This window comes from Euprymna scolopes, chromosome 5 (genome assembly GCF_053919585.1).
Source record: "Euprymna scolopes isolate OS-2025 chromosome 5, ASM5391958v1, whole genome shotgun sequence".
NCBI lineage: Eukaryota > Metazoa > Mollusca > Cephalopoda > Sepiida > Sepiolidae > Euprymna > Euprymna scolopes.
In genome coordinates this window covers 171,413,572-171,429,411 of record NC_136486.1, presented here as the reverse complement: position 1 = coordinate 171,429,411, position 15,840 = coordinate 171,413,572, and the positions used below count along the sequence as shown (strand labels likewise).

Below are 15,840 nucleotides of genomic sequence, written 5' to 3'. Positions count from 1 at the left end.
TCTTGTACAATGGTATTACAGAGCCATCTGCCAGCTATTTACGAAGCAAGATTCAGCAAGGCATTTATTGAAGAACTTGGAAAGTACCGGGGCTTGCTCGGGTGAACATTTCTTTATTAGCATAGCAGGGATGAGATCAGGTCCACACGCCTTTTAGGTGTCTACGTGTCTTATGATATTGCGAACATGAGAAGGGGTGATTTTTTACACCACTAACGTGGCTTCCGTCCGCATAGGGAAAATCTGGGAGAAAGTTGCTAGTTGGCTCTAAGGTGAGGTTGGAGGCGAATCGCCGCACAGGGAGTTCCACCTTCTCCATTGCTGTGCATGCAACCTTCTGTTGTTGCTCAATGCAGGAATGACTGATTTCCCTTTATTCACTACACTATTATAGCTCTTCCAGAAATCATGAGTTTCTGTTTCTTGCGATTTTATGCGTTCCCTGATTATTTCAGCTTACTTTCTTTTGGCCGTTGCAATTTCACTTTTAAACTGGATTTTAGCATCTACGGATTGTTGCATATTTGTGAATTACTTATTACGTACAAACCGGTGGAATCCTTGATGTTATCGTGCAATGGCAGCTGCACAATCTGGAGTTAACCATGGGTTGAGTGGGGCTTACTATAATACTTCCGAGTGAAGTATGTGCTTCAATGTCCGCTTTGTACCATTCATTTGTCTCAGTGGCACACTGTTCAACAGTAAGAGAGAAGATATCGGTCCAGGCAGCATCTCGGATGGGTTCTCTAATGGCTTCCCAGTAAACTATTGTAGTACCCTGTTGTTTTAAGCAATGGCTCCTTACTTTAAGGCTGGGGTTTAAATGTGATATTAAATGGTACCATTAGGTGGTTTGCATTTGCAAGTGGACTGTGGACATTAGTCACACAATCCTCAGGTACTGTGGTTGGAAATAGGTCTAGAAGTGACGTCTGCTGAGGTTCACGATCTGGTAGGCGAGTTGGGAACATTACTGTCTGAGTGAGGGAATGGGCTATAGAGAAACTATAAGTAGAGCGTCCAACTTCAACTGTGTAACCTAGAAACTAAGACAATTTATATGGTGGGCATTACAGTCGCTAAACACATGTATTTGTGCGTTACTATCTAAGGAGAGTGTTGCAAGTATCCTATCAGAAAAATGGTCGATTAGGGCACAATTCTGAGTTGAGAGAGTACGGTAGAGAAAATATAAGTAACCAACGCAGTGATGAAATGTTAGTGGAAAGCACATAAAAGCCTTATTATCCGATTCAATATTTTTCTATCTAGTTAAAGGGAGAGTGCTACGGATATAGACTCCAAGCCCGTGCATATATCTATCCGAGTCCTTACGGCAAACTGGGAGGTATCTGTTATGTTAAAGTAGTAATAGTAGATTTAAGAGTGTAAGATTGTTTCACTTAATACTAAGATATCCGGGGAGTTTACTAAAAGGTAAGAATCTACATCATCTAGATTACCTCTAAGCCTGCGTATATTTGCCAACGCGAGCCTCAAAGATGAAAGCGAATTGGTTCTGTTTGAGTAGTTGTTTGGTTTTATCGTAACAGTTTTCATAACACGTGTTTCACTGCCAATTGTGTCCCAAGATACATTTATACATATATCTATATGGTGATCTCTATTTTCGTGTCGTTTTTGTCTTATTACCTTACATAAGCCATCGGTTTCAATTTCCAGTTCTATTAATCCTTACACTGCGCTCTCTCCCGGCTCGTTAGGTAGGGATTTACGCCAACTACCCAAATGGTTTTCTTTTCTATTAAAACCTCTTCTTTAAAACTCTGACTTAACTAGTTATAATTACATTTTTCTTAGCCCTACCTATTACCTATTTGTGTTTTGATTGCTCAGTAAATTTTAACGATATTATAAGAGAGAGTCCCAGAGGTTAATTTTAAATTCCTATCAAGAACAAAACAAGTTATTTGTAATGTAAATATGAGTATACAGAATATCCCTCATAAAAGCGCATGATGATCTATAACGAACAGGTAACAATAGCATATTTCTCCTCAGAACTAAAAATATTGGCGGTAACGATGGTCGCCAGAAACAACTATTGAGCAACAAAACTCATGACTGATGGGATCGAAATATTCAAAATTCAGCAGAAAACAAGAAAACACTGAACATTGACTTTTTGTAAGTTCACTCCCTCGACCTGGTCTGTTTTTACGTCTTTGCATTGAAACTTAATTTTTTCTGCGGCAACGATTTATTTTCTTTCTTTTTCTCCATTTTGACTTTTTTCTAAAACGGTCTGAATACGGCATCAAAAATATGTGCTGTAAGGAAACAGTTACCTTGTATCCATGTCGCTACATATTAAACTTCTCGGGCTGACACATTACCTGGTAACGCTACAAACAAACAAGGACGGACATAAAACAGTACGATTCAGCAGTTTTTCTTTTACGTGCAAATGCAAGAAAATCGTGGTTCTTCCTACAACAACACATTTCATATTGAAAAACTTGCCGCGTGTTATGCATACATGTTTTTTTCAATCCCTGCCACTATACACATGCGATCCAATCGTCAAATACCCTGTTATGTGACGCCAGTCATAGCTAGCGTTTTCCCGCCCTCGACTTAAAACCCTCTCTTTCACGACACGCACTTCGATTATTTCCCCTTGACCACGTGCTATTCTTCTTTTTTTCTTTTATTTACTTCTTTTTTGCAAATTCCTTCACTGAACTCTTGCATTGACTTTTAAGCAACCAGTTTAAATTATAGAGCTAGTTTATATAAATATGCAATATATTGCTAAATATACGTGTATATATATATATATATATATATATATATATATATATATATATATATATATCGAAATACATACACACACCCACACATATATATATATATATATATATACATATGAAACTATATCTGCTGATCCTCATATAATGATTAGATCACTCTGACAGACGTTAAAAACATTTATTTGTCGCGGTGGCCAATTGGATCAAATCCTTGCTTCTGTCGCCGGGGTCGACTCAATGCAGACACACTGTCTGATTATTCTCGAAAAAAGTATACACTAATTCCTGCAGGTATTAATAATTACATGAACATCATATAATAATTAGATCACTCTGAACGATGGTAAAAACATTTAAAATTAAATATTTAAATTTCAACAGTACTTTTCGCGGTTAAGAGTGACCGAATGGATAAAGTAATTGTTAATAGGGTCAAGCATGGCTTCTGTTGCCGTTCTCGAATCTATTCACTGGTGTTAATCGTGAGACCTTGCACTAATGATTCCCGAAAGTATAAAACATTAGTGTCTGTAGGTATTAATAAAAAATATAGTAAATAATTATATACGTGTATATATATATATATATATATATATATATATGTATATATATTTGTGTGTGTATACATATATACATATATATATATACATACATATATATACAGAGGGAGAGTGTGAGAGATTAAGTGAGAAAGATATATATATATATATATATATATATATATATATATATATATATATATATATATATATATTCGAGAAGTGAGTTATCCGGCCTTGTCTGAGATTTAATGGTGATCAAGAATGTTTTATACTTCGATATCCTTATTGTCATCGAAATCGGTAAAAACTCCTAATATCAATTTAAATCGATTCGTGCCCTGCTCAATGTTAGGACCAATCGTGGTGAACTAGTCTAAAGCTTCACATAAGTCTCACATTCCTTTAGTAAAAAACAGTGTAATCTACATTGCACTATACAAAAGCTACCGCGGATTTTATAAAATTGATTTTATATATATATAGTTGCTCGTGTTAAATTTTAAATACAAAAGATATCATATGTAGTCAAAGAGACATTAATTTTGAAGGGGTTCCCTCATATCAGAGTACCTGTATTACTTATTACATTTTCACCCCAAACAAGGCGCATTGCCACTTTGGTGTAGGGGGCTACTATCAGGGGCAGCAGCTAGTTGGGCACTATGTTGGGATTTTGGGCAGCAAGATGTCGGTTCATGTTGCACTTGAACTTCTGCATGTCAGTACAGTTAGGGAAACAGAAACCTAGAATGGAATTCCAGAGTCTAGCGGTTCTGGGGAAGGAATTACTGGAGAAGAAAGATCTTTAACATATAGTGATCTATACTGTGCGGGGTGGGATTTAGCTGCCTGTCGGGTTTGTCGAGGGTGTCTACGTCGTGGGGCACAGGTGTCTGCAGTTCGTCAGAGCATTCACCATAAAAATACTTGTAGAACAGGCAGAGGGATGCAACGTTTCGTCGATGGGAAGCCTAGATGCCAGTTCAGGCCCTATCAGATGTTGATTTAATATGCCTGGCATTACAACTTGTGCGGTGTAATTGTCTTCAATTTTAATTACAAATTAAATAGTTTATCATTATACTTTAATTTTAATTTAAACACAAACATTAATTTCGAATGCGTTTCTGTCATATCAAAGAACATTCTCTGGATATATATATATATATATATATATATATATACAAGAATAAAAAAGCATCGGAAATGCAAAAGGATATAGGGATGGTATGCCAAAAAGTATACAAACAAGATAGCTATGAATGGCTAGGCACATGGAAATAGAATTGCATCCAAAGTATAGCCCTATAGCTTATCTCCAATCTTCATTCCGTGCCATCATACGGTTGTAAAAAAGCTATAGGGCTATACTTTGGATGCAATTCTATTTCCATGTGCCTAGCCATTCATAGCTATCTCGTTTGTATACTTTTTGGCATACAATCCCTATATCCTTTTGCATTTCCAATGCTTTTTTATTCTGGTTAATTAGTATTTTTACTTACAGTCTTATTTTTAAACTTACATTCATGATAGTATTGTCTTTTTGAGGAGGCGGCTCATTGCCGCCTCCATTAGGAGCAGGTCGCTTCCTGCTGGGTTTTAGGTCTTTGGGTTTTGGGCCTTAGGAGTTGCCTCTTGGTCCTCCATCGGTTCTATATTACATAGAGAGTGCTACCGCCTCTCTGATAAAACAGTTAGAGTATAATAAAGTTCTAAAATGTTCATACCTTCACTATTAAATTTTTCTTGGTTCATCCTTTGGCGTTTTGGCAAAGATTTGGCAGTTTTTGATATTTATATTTATAATAGTTTGTGCATGAGGCAGCTTTTTCCCCTTGGGATCCCTGTTATAGCGTGCTTTTGAGTCAGCACGTGAGGCAGCCTTCTTTTTTTCTGGTTCTTTGTTATAAAGAGCACGTGAGGCAGCTTTTTCCCCCCTCGGAATCCCTGTTATACCGTGCTTTTGAGTCAGCACGTGAGGCAGCGTTCTTTTTCTGGTTCTTTGTTATAAAGAGCACGTGAGGCAGCTTTTTTCCCTCGGAATCCCTGTTATACCGTGCTTTTGAGTCAGCACGTGAGGCAGCTTCTTTTTTTCTGGTTCTTTGTTATAAAGAGCACGTGAGGCAGCCTTCTTTTTTCTGGTTCTTTGTTATAAAGAGCACGTGAGGCAGCTCTTTTCTCCTCAGAATCCCTGTTATACCGTGCTTTTGAGTCAGCACGTGAGGCAGCCTTCTTTTTTTCTGGTTATTTGTTATAAAGAGCACGTGAGGCAGTTTTCCCCCTTGGGATCCCTGTTATACCGTGCTTTTGAGTCAGCACGTGAGGTAGCCTTCTTTGCCTCAGGATTTGCATGATACTAAATTTTTATTATTTCAGCATTTTTCTGATAGTATTCTTTTTGCTCAAGTAATACCTTGACTTTGTTTTTTTCCTGGTCTATATTTCTCTGAGCTTTTTTACTACGTGCTGACTTTGGCATTTTTTATTAAATGTAAACATATAACACTTATGTGTATCTTAATATAATATCACGTATCTTATAGCAAGACAACTCTCGTAGAATTGAGATACTGCCCCGTCACCAATAGTTAAAGTGTGGAACGGTATATACACCAATAGTGTAGTTGTTATCTTTATATGAAGTCCTAATCAGTGACAGTGTGAGGTTACTTGGTTAATTTATTGTAGTTTATTTTAGAAAACTTACTTGTTTTTATTAGTAGATTGTGTATAGTAGCCACAATATCTAGTTATTTTTGTGGCTAGGGCTTGGATTTTGATTCTTTTGGGTCAGCTTCCAGTGAGTTCTTAGAAGATGACTTTCTTGCAGTTTCTTTTGCGGTTAATTTAACTTATTTCCTTTGGCGTTTGGAATGTTCTTAGAAGAACTGGTCTGATCTACTTTTCTTAACGAGCGAAGAGATTCAGCTGCATTTAACAATGGTTGCTATAGTGTATTTTTGCGCATGCGTGAGAATTTCAAGTTTCCTCCTTTTTTTTCAATAGTTTGACAGTAGTCATGTGTCTTTCTGCCAAGAGCGACAGACGTCAGTGTTAGCCGTGATCGTCTAGAGGTTAGGACCCCACGTTGTGCCCGTGCTAACCTAGGTTCGAATCCTGGTCACAGCATTGACATTTTGTACATATTTTACAGTCCAAAATCTGAAGAATTATTTGTTTTTATAACATTGTTTTTGGCGTCGTACTTGCTGATAGGTTACTCTTATAACAATTTTGATCAACTGAGATAAAGATTTCGTGGTTTCATTAACGCTGGTGCGTTACTGTTTAAAGAAAAAAACCTTAACGTTCACCTAAAATATTCAGCGTCCAAGAAATATAGGCCACAGGCAAACTGGAACGTCTGTGAGAATCCGGTGTATTATTTGGAGCTGTCCCTTTTGAGAGAAGTTCCGTGTTCGAAATGGTCTGTCTACATTGGGTATATAGTGTTTAAAACTTGTTATTACACGTAATCTTATTTAATTATGAAGTTAGCTAAAAAGCGATGGGTCACTGCACTTCTCCGTGTAAAGAGCAGTCGATTGATGCTTGAACTGTTGTCAGAGACCGTTCGTACACCGATATACATCGTCTCAAAAGAAAGAAGAAAGAAGAAGAATAAAGAAGAAAGAAGAAAGAAGAACAATTGCCCATTTTGGTACCCTTTTTTTGTTGCTCTCTTTTGACATTTTAACAGACGTTCTGACACTCGCTGGATTCGTAAGACGCTTCTCTGTTAGAATATGTGCTTTTTGAAACTTATCAGTTGATTTTAGTATAGATTTGGATACTTTTGTTCTGTAGGCGTATATAGGCGTGTACGGGCCATCCCTATATTGAGAGTGCTACCGCGTCTCTGATATATATATATATATATATATATATATATATATATATATATATATATATATATATATATATGTCGAGTTTTTCAGCTTGTGTGATAGTTTCTCCAATCCACTTGTTATATTAGGTTTGTAAGGTGTTAACTTTGGTGAAACTTGTCTATTACATCTTTCATCGTATAATTTCGATTATCGATTATACATATTATCGAATTAATTCTAATACAAACCGTATCTAAAACACTGCAAGGCACATAAATTTCAGGTTTTTAATTAACAGTTTAGATGAATTCCTTTTATGTTATAGTAAATTCCTATCGTGGTGTTTCTTTGGAAACTTTTGTCTGAACTAACATAAAATGTGTATGGGTCGAGTAAATAATGTTACCACTGTGTTGGGCAGTATTATTTCTAATATATGTACCAATGTTTCCTATATGCATCGCATAATAACGTTAACACACCGGTTCTAGTCAAATAATGGAGCTTAAGAAACGGTTAGACTGGCCAGTACAAAATGTGTAATTATTAGGGGAAACATGGCGCCGTATGTCGTCCGCTTATCTCGATGTGAAATTACTATTTACAACTACAGTTAAATTGGAATTGTTAGGAATTTTGGTTGGGGATTGAACAGCGCTTATCACAAATATTTCACGCCCAAGTACGTTTCCAGCAAGTATTTGTCGTCTGTCAAATCTGCACGGATGAATCAACAGTGTACACACACACGCATGCACACACACATACACACACACATACACACATATATATATGAATATATACACGTATATATATGCATATATATAAGAATATATATATATATATATATATGAATATACATATATATATGTATGTATATATATATACATAATGAGTAGAATCATTTACACAGTTTTCTACTTTTAAACACATCTTTAGTAGATTCTAAATATCTTACATTTTAAATACTTTCTGAAGAGGACGCTTCACAGAACGTCTGAAACGCGTTAAAAACTACTTCAATGATTTCAAAACATTATTACAATGATCTAAACATAATTTTCAATGAAAAACCAAAACACGGAATAATAAAATAATGTTAAAAAATGCACATTGTTGGTGACACCCCTCATTTGAATATAGCTCTTTCTCTCGTTGGAATTTCTTAACCTATTATATATATATATATATATATATATATATATATATATATATATATATATATATATATATATACATGACAGCCCCTTTAAGAAACTCGTTTCTTACCGTTGACCACTTTCAGTTGAATTAAGTCCGTCAATTTTGCTCTAATGCATAGCTCATCGTATAATGATTAGATCACTGTCTGACTGACGTAAAAAAACATTTAAAATTAAAATTTCTAAATTCAACCTTATATCACGCGGTTAAGGGTAGCCTAATGGATACATTCTTTGCTAATCGTGCCAGAGATGGCTCGTGTTGCCGGGTTCGAATCTGTCGACTGGTGTTAATTGTGGCACCCTACACTGAATATTCCCCAAAAGATAAAACACTACTGTCTGTAGGTATTTAATTATTATAGTAAAAACAAAAATTATGACTAATATAGATGTATGAATATATATATATATATATATATATATATATAGATATATATATATATATATATATATATATATATATATATATATATGTATACGAGAATAAGGAAAATAGTATTCCGATGAAATAGAGATATAAAAAGGAACAAATAGTGTTTTGTATTCATCAATGTTTGGTCTTTATTTTGAGATTCTTATGGATTACAGAAAGTAAGAAAACAAAATCACCAGTACAAATATTTATAAATCTTCTTGTTAACAGTGTGACGCTGTTTCATTTCAGAAACGGAAATGATGTTCGAAATTTAAAATAGTGAGGAATGTTGCGTTGTTAAATAGAGGGAGGTTTTTATAACGTCATATATCTGTTTATATATTTTTAAAAGATATGGCGCAGTTAATATTCTCCACTGGTGTTTTATATTTCTTTATTTTGTTCATCCAGAGGAAGTTTCAAAATGCTCCTCTCTCTATTTCTCTCCCTTTCTTTCTTACCCTCTTTCTCTTTAAACACACCTACACAACTATACCAAGTCACCCATCCACCGAAGCACACACACACATACATGCACACCCACATACATACATTATATATGTATATATATATATATATGTGCATTACTTATGGCTTTTTGTTGTATCTGTCTCCAGAAATTGTGTTTTTATTCACAAATGGAAATATATTAAAAAAAAAACAATTTTTGAAATATTTAAAAATATATATATATATGAGCGAAACCAAGGAATTATACCTACTTCGGATTGTTACGTTGTGCCGTTGAAGAGATCAAGATACGTATTGGGTCGTTTTAGATCGTTGCTACCAAAAACTCTCGCTTCAGGATTTACCATAGATATAAAGTCACTATCTTTTCATTGTGACTAATATATAATTCACCTCTTTCTCTATGCTTTAAAAACTTTTAAATTGTCTTTCTCTATGATTTAAAAACTTTAAAAAATGTAATTATGATTTTCTATGTTTATATCATTGAGCAAAGTAGGTATAAACCATTTATAATATTTGCTAATATTTTTCCACTAAGGAGATGGGTAAACATCGAAAGCATATAGGTTAAGGAAATATACTTACTGAAATAGATTATTTGTTTTGCATATAATAAATGATCTAGAGTTGAAATTTAACCATTCTACATCATAACATTAAAATTACTAAATAATGATTTATTTGCTCTATCCCGTATATTGAGCAATTTTCTTTTAGCTGGGATTGTCTTTATAAAATATTACAGTCATTTATATTATCGTATGTCCGGTACTCACTGGATTTGCATACCGGTAGATTTATCACAGTACATTATTCTGAAGTATATATATATATATATATATATATATATATATATATATATATATATATATATATATATAAATTACATTATATTTATAAATTACTAACTAGCTCTACCTACGTATTGAGCACTTTTGAAGTAAATACTTGAAGTTTACGCAGAAATCTATACTTTCGTATATTAAATTTATGTGAGTAAATGAAGTAGTATATATATATATATGAAGGATTGAAAATGAGAGAAATTACAAAATCCCCATACTATTTAAATTAGTGAAGTCAAGTATATTGCATGCGGGTACGTTCTTCAGCTCTCATGTTCTATTTTTGTGCTTTTAATCAGTTTGTGTAGGTATATGTTTGTAAAATTTATATTGTTTTATAATCGACCATAGAAATCATATTTTTTTAATAAAGATTTTTTAATATGAACGAACATTAACTATAATTTTTATTATTTTTATTCGTATTTTAGAACAATTACAGGGGATTTTCTTGGACGTCTAACCTGGTTTTATCTTCACACGTAACCGAATCGGTAAGTTAATTTATATCATTTATTAGCTACGCATATCAGTAAAATTTACGCTTATTAATTCATAGTCCTATTCCACGAAAAGCATTATTTTAAAAAAGATTAATTTTTTCCTGGTACATATTAGTGTTGTACCGATTAATCGGAATCGGGAGTCAGAAAAATCGGTAGTTTTCGGGGTATCGGAATTGATATCGGAATCGGAAAAATTTGTGCCTAATTTCCGATTGCAAAACCGATTCTTTTAATATTTTATTATGTTAATTTTTCATAGCTGATACCGTTGATAAATATTTATTCCTGTTAAACTATTAGTAAAACTAATCTCTATAGACCATGATAACATTAAAAGAATGTCTAAATTTATTTTATCTGCGTAAAATAAACAAAATAAAACTTTAAACTTTACGAAAATTCGCTAGATAACTATTAGAAGAATGCAGTTTATTTTCAAGTTATTGAAAAAATTGTTGAAATTTTAAGAAATATTTTGTCAAGAAAAATAATATCAAACATTATTGCTAATTAAATCAAAAGTAGAATATAATAGTGTTGATTTTGTCCGGTTAGGTTTTTGCTCGCTCCCTTACTCGGTATTGGCAAATATGACAAGGAATGGCGAAAGGTGTGAACAGAATTGGCCTTGATTTAAATTTTAAATGAACTCGTGAAATGCCATGCTTCCGTGTGATTTTCTTTGATTCTTCCGATATCATTTATGTTTATACTTGGGGATTCCTACGGCGGCGACAATGCTGTGTAGAGTCCACCAACCTTACTCCTCTATATAAGGCAATAAAAACCTAGACCACTAACTGAAATATTTGGGGGGGGGGTAATTAACATTTGGCTTCGACAATTTGGCGACATAAAATGTAAGTGTATTTTTAAATAACTATTTTAAAGATATGCAAAATGTGTTTCATGAGTTGAAAATTAATTACCAGCTTATTTTTACTTTATTTTTGTTTAATATTTATTTTAATGTGATGCAAAAGTTCGAATTGTTTTTTTTTTTTTTGTAAAAGTCAACTATATTCCTTTGTTAGGTAGAAGTGCAACTTCTCTTGCCTTTGGTAAGATTTATTGGGTGGGGTTCTACTAGTATACTGTTTAATTTTTAATTTTTGAGTCATTATCGTGAGTTAAAAGTCGTATTTCGGCCTTTTTTTCTGGATCTCACATTAAATCAAATTTCAAATTAAAAAAACACTTTAAAATAAGTTTTAAAATCCTTTAAAATAAGTTAAAGTGCAAAAAAGAAAAGAAAAATTATCCAGGTAATTGAAAATGTAGCTTCGCTTATTTTTGGTAACATTTATTCGCTGAGAATTTATTTATTTTGTCCCCTTTTCTTCCTTTCTTATTCTGAAAAAATAGCCACCAGACTAGAAGCAAAAAAAAAAAAATTAATTTAATAATTGTTACTGCCTGTTTTACATGTAAATTTAACAGAAAATGAGCCTCCATATCCAAGTAATTCTAACGTTTAAGGACAGTTAACCAAAGATTGCTATAATATGTAAGTTCTGCGGGTTTGTGTATGTGAGAGGTGACGTTTTAAGTGATAATATGCGGGTTTTATGAACTTACCAGTCTAACTTCGGGTAAGTTATAAAAGAATTTTATGAACAATCATAATAATGTATAATGGCCTGAAAATGAAGACGATTTTACTTTAAACTGATCCCACTCTCTACATTTTAAATTAGTTTCTCATTTTTTATTTTTTTAATATGTTCACATAATCGCCTAGAAATGTAGAATCTCATTTTGTCTGGGGTGTGTGAGTTAGTTTACATGTGATTCTATTTACTTGTCATCCCCTATCCGAAGGTAGTGTTAGACACAAGGTCGGTTTTTAATATAGGGAATCCAACTCCTTATTTTTTGTATTATCACGGACTTAGGCTTAGTAGTAGGAAAGGGGTGTATCGTTTATAAAATGAAGAATCGAACTTTTCTTTTCGCAACAAAAAGTTATAATTGCGATGAAAACTATTTAAAAATGAAATATAAACATTACCTATAAACACTCATGATTATAAAAAAATAAACAAATATAAAACGATTAGGAATTTAAAATAGAGTGTCAATTTCACAAATGAATTTAACGTAAAATAACCTTTTTTTCCAAAACATTGTAGTGGGTTACCAATTTTAAATTATGTGCGCTTATTGGAGGTAGGGTATTTACGTTTTAAGCGATTACACATGGTTTTACAACGTCGCAAATCGAACATAATTTAGTGAGAAACAATTTAGTTAACACTCATAAAGAATTAGGGTGGCCAGAAACAATGATCATTTTACGTTTAATTTATATTTGAAACTGGTCTCACACTCTAAATTCTAAAATGATCGCGGCACTTGTGCAGTTTACGTCCCCCATTAAAAAACGAAAATTAAAAAAAAAATTATATTCTACGTACCCGTTATAGAATGAAGTTCTCATAAAAAAATGTCACTTAATTTCATCAAGTAGTTTTGTTTTCATCGCTAAAAGCATTCATTCGAGGCATTCGAAACAGTCACTCTAAACTATGTCATTATCATTGATTTTGGTCGAAATATAATGGAGTACTTCTCTTTGATAGCAATTAAGCGATTTATCAGAGAAATTCCATGTTTCCGAGATTGAAAACAAGCCGTAAAAACACACCTACTTGATGAAATTAAGTGAATTTTTTAGGAGACCTTCATTCCACAACGGGTACGTAGAATATAATTTTTTTTTGGAAATTTTAATTTTCTAATGAGGGACGTAAAGTGTACAAGTATCATGATCGCTTTTCTTTCCTTCAATTTAAAAAAAATGGGTAAACACGTAAAAAGTTATATTTCATTTTGGAATAGGGATTTAGCTGCCGTGTTAATCTACAAAATCGTCGTTGTCGTTGCTGTTGTCGTCAGGGTCGTCGTCATCATCATCATCATCATCATCATCATCATCATTAAATTTTGTTTTGTTTTTGTTGTTTTATTTTTTATAGCAAAGTAAATCAATTTAATAACCTACCAAATTTTTATAATTAAAATAAAATTTTAGTTCATTCACAGAGAGAAGGCACGGAAAGCTCACGCAATTTCTCGTTACAAATGTTTTTCTAAATAGTAACATTATTATTTAGAAATTCGTTCGTAACAATGAGAGGTAGCGTTGTTAAATATGTTGTTCTTACATCGTTTTCTTATTTTGCCCACCAATCTTCGAATATTTCCACCTATTAATGTAAGTAGCATGTTATACAGTAAATACGAACTGATTCAATATAGCTTTGTTTTAAAATCAAAAGAAATGTTTTGTTGTCTTATAATTTTTAATCAATTACAGAGAATTCAATTGAGAAAAATATACGCGGACATTACCTAGGGTCTTATGAAATAATTTGAAAATTTACGAAATAAACAAAACAAAAACAAAACAAAACAAATCTCTAATTAAATATGTATAAATTTTAAAAGAATCGAAATCGGAATCGGGAAATTTTGGAATCGTCCCATCACTAGTATATAGTAAATGTTAATGAGAATGTATAATGGACTACTCTGTTTTCAGAACAATAAATTCATCAACAGCAGTAGTTAACATGTGAATACCGTGTATAACTTTCAATCCCCCCAACTGAATAAACATATTACTGTAATTAATAATATGATGCAAATATTAAGTTCATCGATTATTGTCAAATCATATGTGGTTTCACTGTATTTTAATAGAAAGTGATCGGGCAAACTCAAAGCACTAGTACCCCTGGATCGTATCTAGTACCCTGATAACCCGACAAACAGTAAAATCACACTCTTTTAATGTAGAGATCCCTAGGTGACGTAAGGCCTTTTTCTCAAATAGTTTCTTCCCTTGAATTTTGGAATTCCCTCCCGGGCATTTGCATCCCCGAATGTATTGATATGCAGAAGTACAAGTTTAGGGTAAACAGGCATCTTGTTAACTAAATCTCTAGATAGTATTCCTGCACATCTTGTCCACAAAGGAAACAGCTTACGACCAAATTACATTGAGTTTTTTTGGGGGGAGGGGGCGGGGTTGAATACACAGTATACAAAAGACTGTCATAAATTAATTATAAGTAATATATTATGATGATGAAAATGATGAGATGCAGAAATTAAAATGTTAGTATTATATATCAGGTGGACAAGGAAGTTTTGCGGTTTCTAATTTTTAAATTCAGATGAACATATATCAAGTCTAGAAACCATTTATTGATCCAAATTACCACCACAAGTATCACACACGTTTCGCAACGCAAAACTCGTGTATTTATGCTAGGGACAAAAAACTCTTGCGTTCTAGTGGCGATGAAGTTGCTGAAGGCGTTTTGGGTATCGCTCGTGGTTTTTGAAGTATTTCTTGCGCAGAATGTTGTCGAGATCGTTTAAAAAGTGGTAGTCGGTAGGTGATAATCTGCAGACTATGGCGAATTAGGCAGAGTCCCTAGCCCAATGTGATCAACTTCTGCAGGGTCGGTTTAGCAACGTGCGGCCGGGCATTGTCGTGTAGGAGAATTGAACCTATTCTCTTGACTAGTGTTAAGTGTTGTGTCATTGTGTGTTGAGGAGAATAAAGAGTAAAAAATCCAGACTGTCAAAAAGTAAATTATTTGTGAATTTCCTGATGATGAAGAGGATTTCATGCAGAATTATGGATTTTATCTTTTAATAATCAAACGAAAACTTCGTAAATGTTATCGATATCGATTCTTTTTTTGGTCTGATGAGGTATTATCGATGAATTGGGATTCTAATGAAAAATTTCTGCACACATGTACCCAATAATGTTTGCATAGTAAACGGGGTCTCTCTCTCTCTCTCTCTCTCTCTCTCTCTCTATATATATATATATATATATATATATATATATATATAGTTTCAGAACAATAAATTGTGTATTCAACCGCCCTCCTCCAAAAAAAAAAACTCAATGTAATTTGGTCGTAAGCTGTTACGTTTGTGGACAAGATTTGCAGGAATACTATCTAGAGATTTAGTTAACAAGATGCCTGTTTACCCTAAACTTGTACTTCTGCATATCAATACAGACCAATAAGTTGCTGGAATCCATATTAAATAGAGAAATAGTCAACCACCTCAGCAGGGACAACCTTCTTAGTGGCACACAATATGGTTTCCGCTCTGCAAGATCTACCGCAGATGTACTGACGGTTATATCCCACAGGATTAGTGAATCTCTTGACAAAGGCTTCCTTTCTGTGGCAATTGCTCTTTACATATCA

General features: G+C 33.4%; 1 protein-coding gene across 1 annotated transcript in view; it reads left to right on the top strand.

Annotated features, from left to right (window-relative positions):
* LOC145277039 (uncharacterized) overlaps positions 1 to 15,840 on the top strand; it is a 655,864-nt gene that overhangs the window by 199,100 nt on the left and 440,924 nt on the right. Inside the window, exon 2 of the mRNA XM_080128672.1 lies at positions 10,523 to 10,585. The gene's annotated coding sequence lies outside the window, so the exon portion shown is untranslated. The remainder of the gene's footprint in view (positions 1 to 10,522; positions 10,586 to 15,840) is intronic.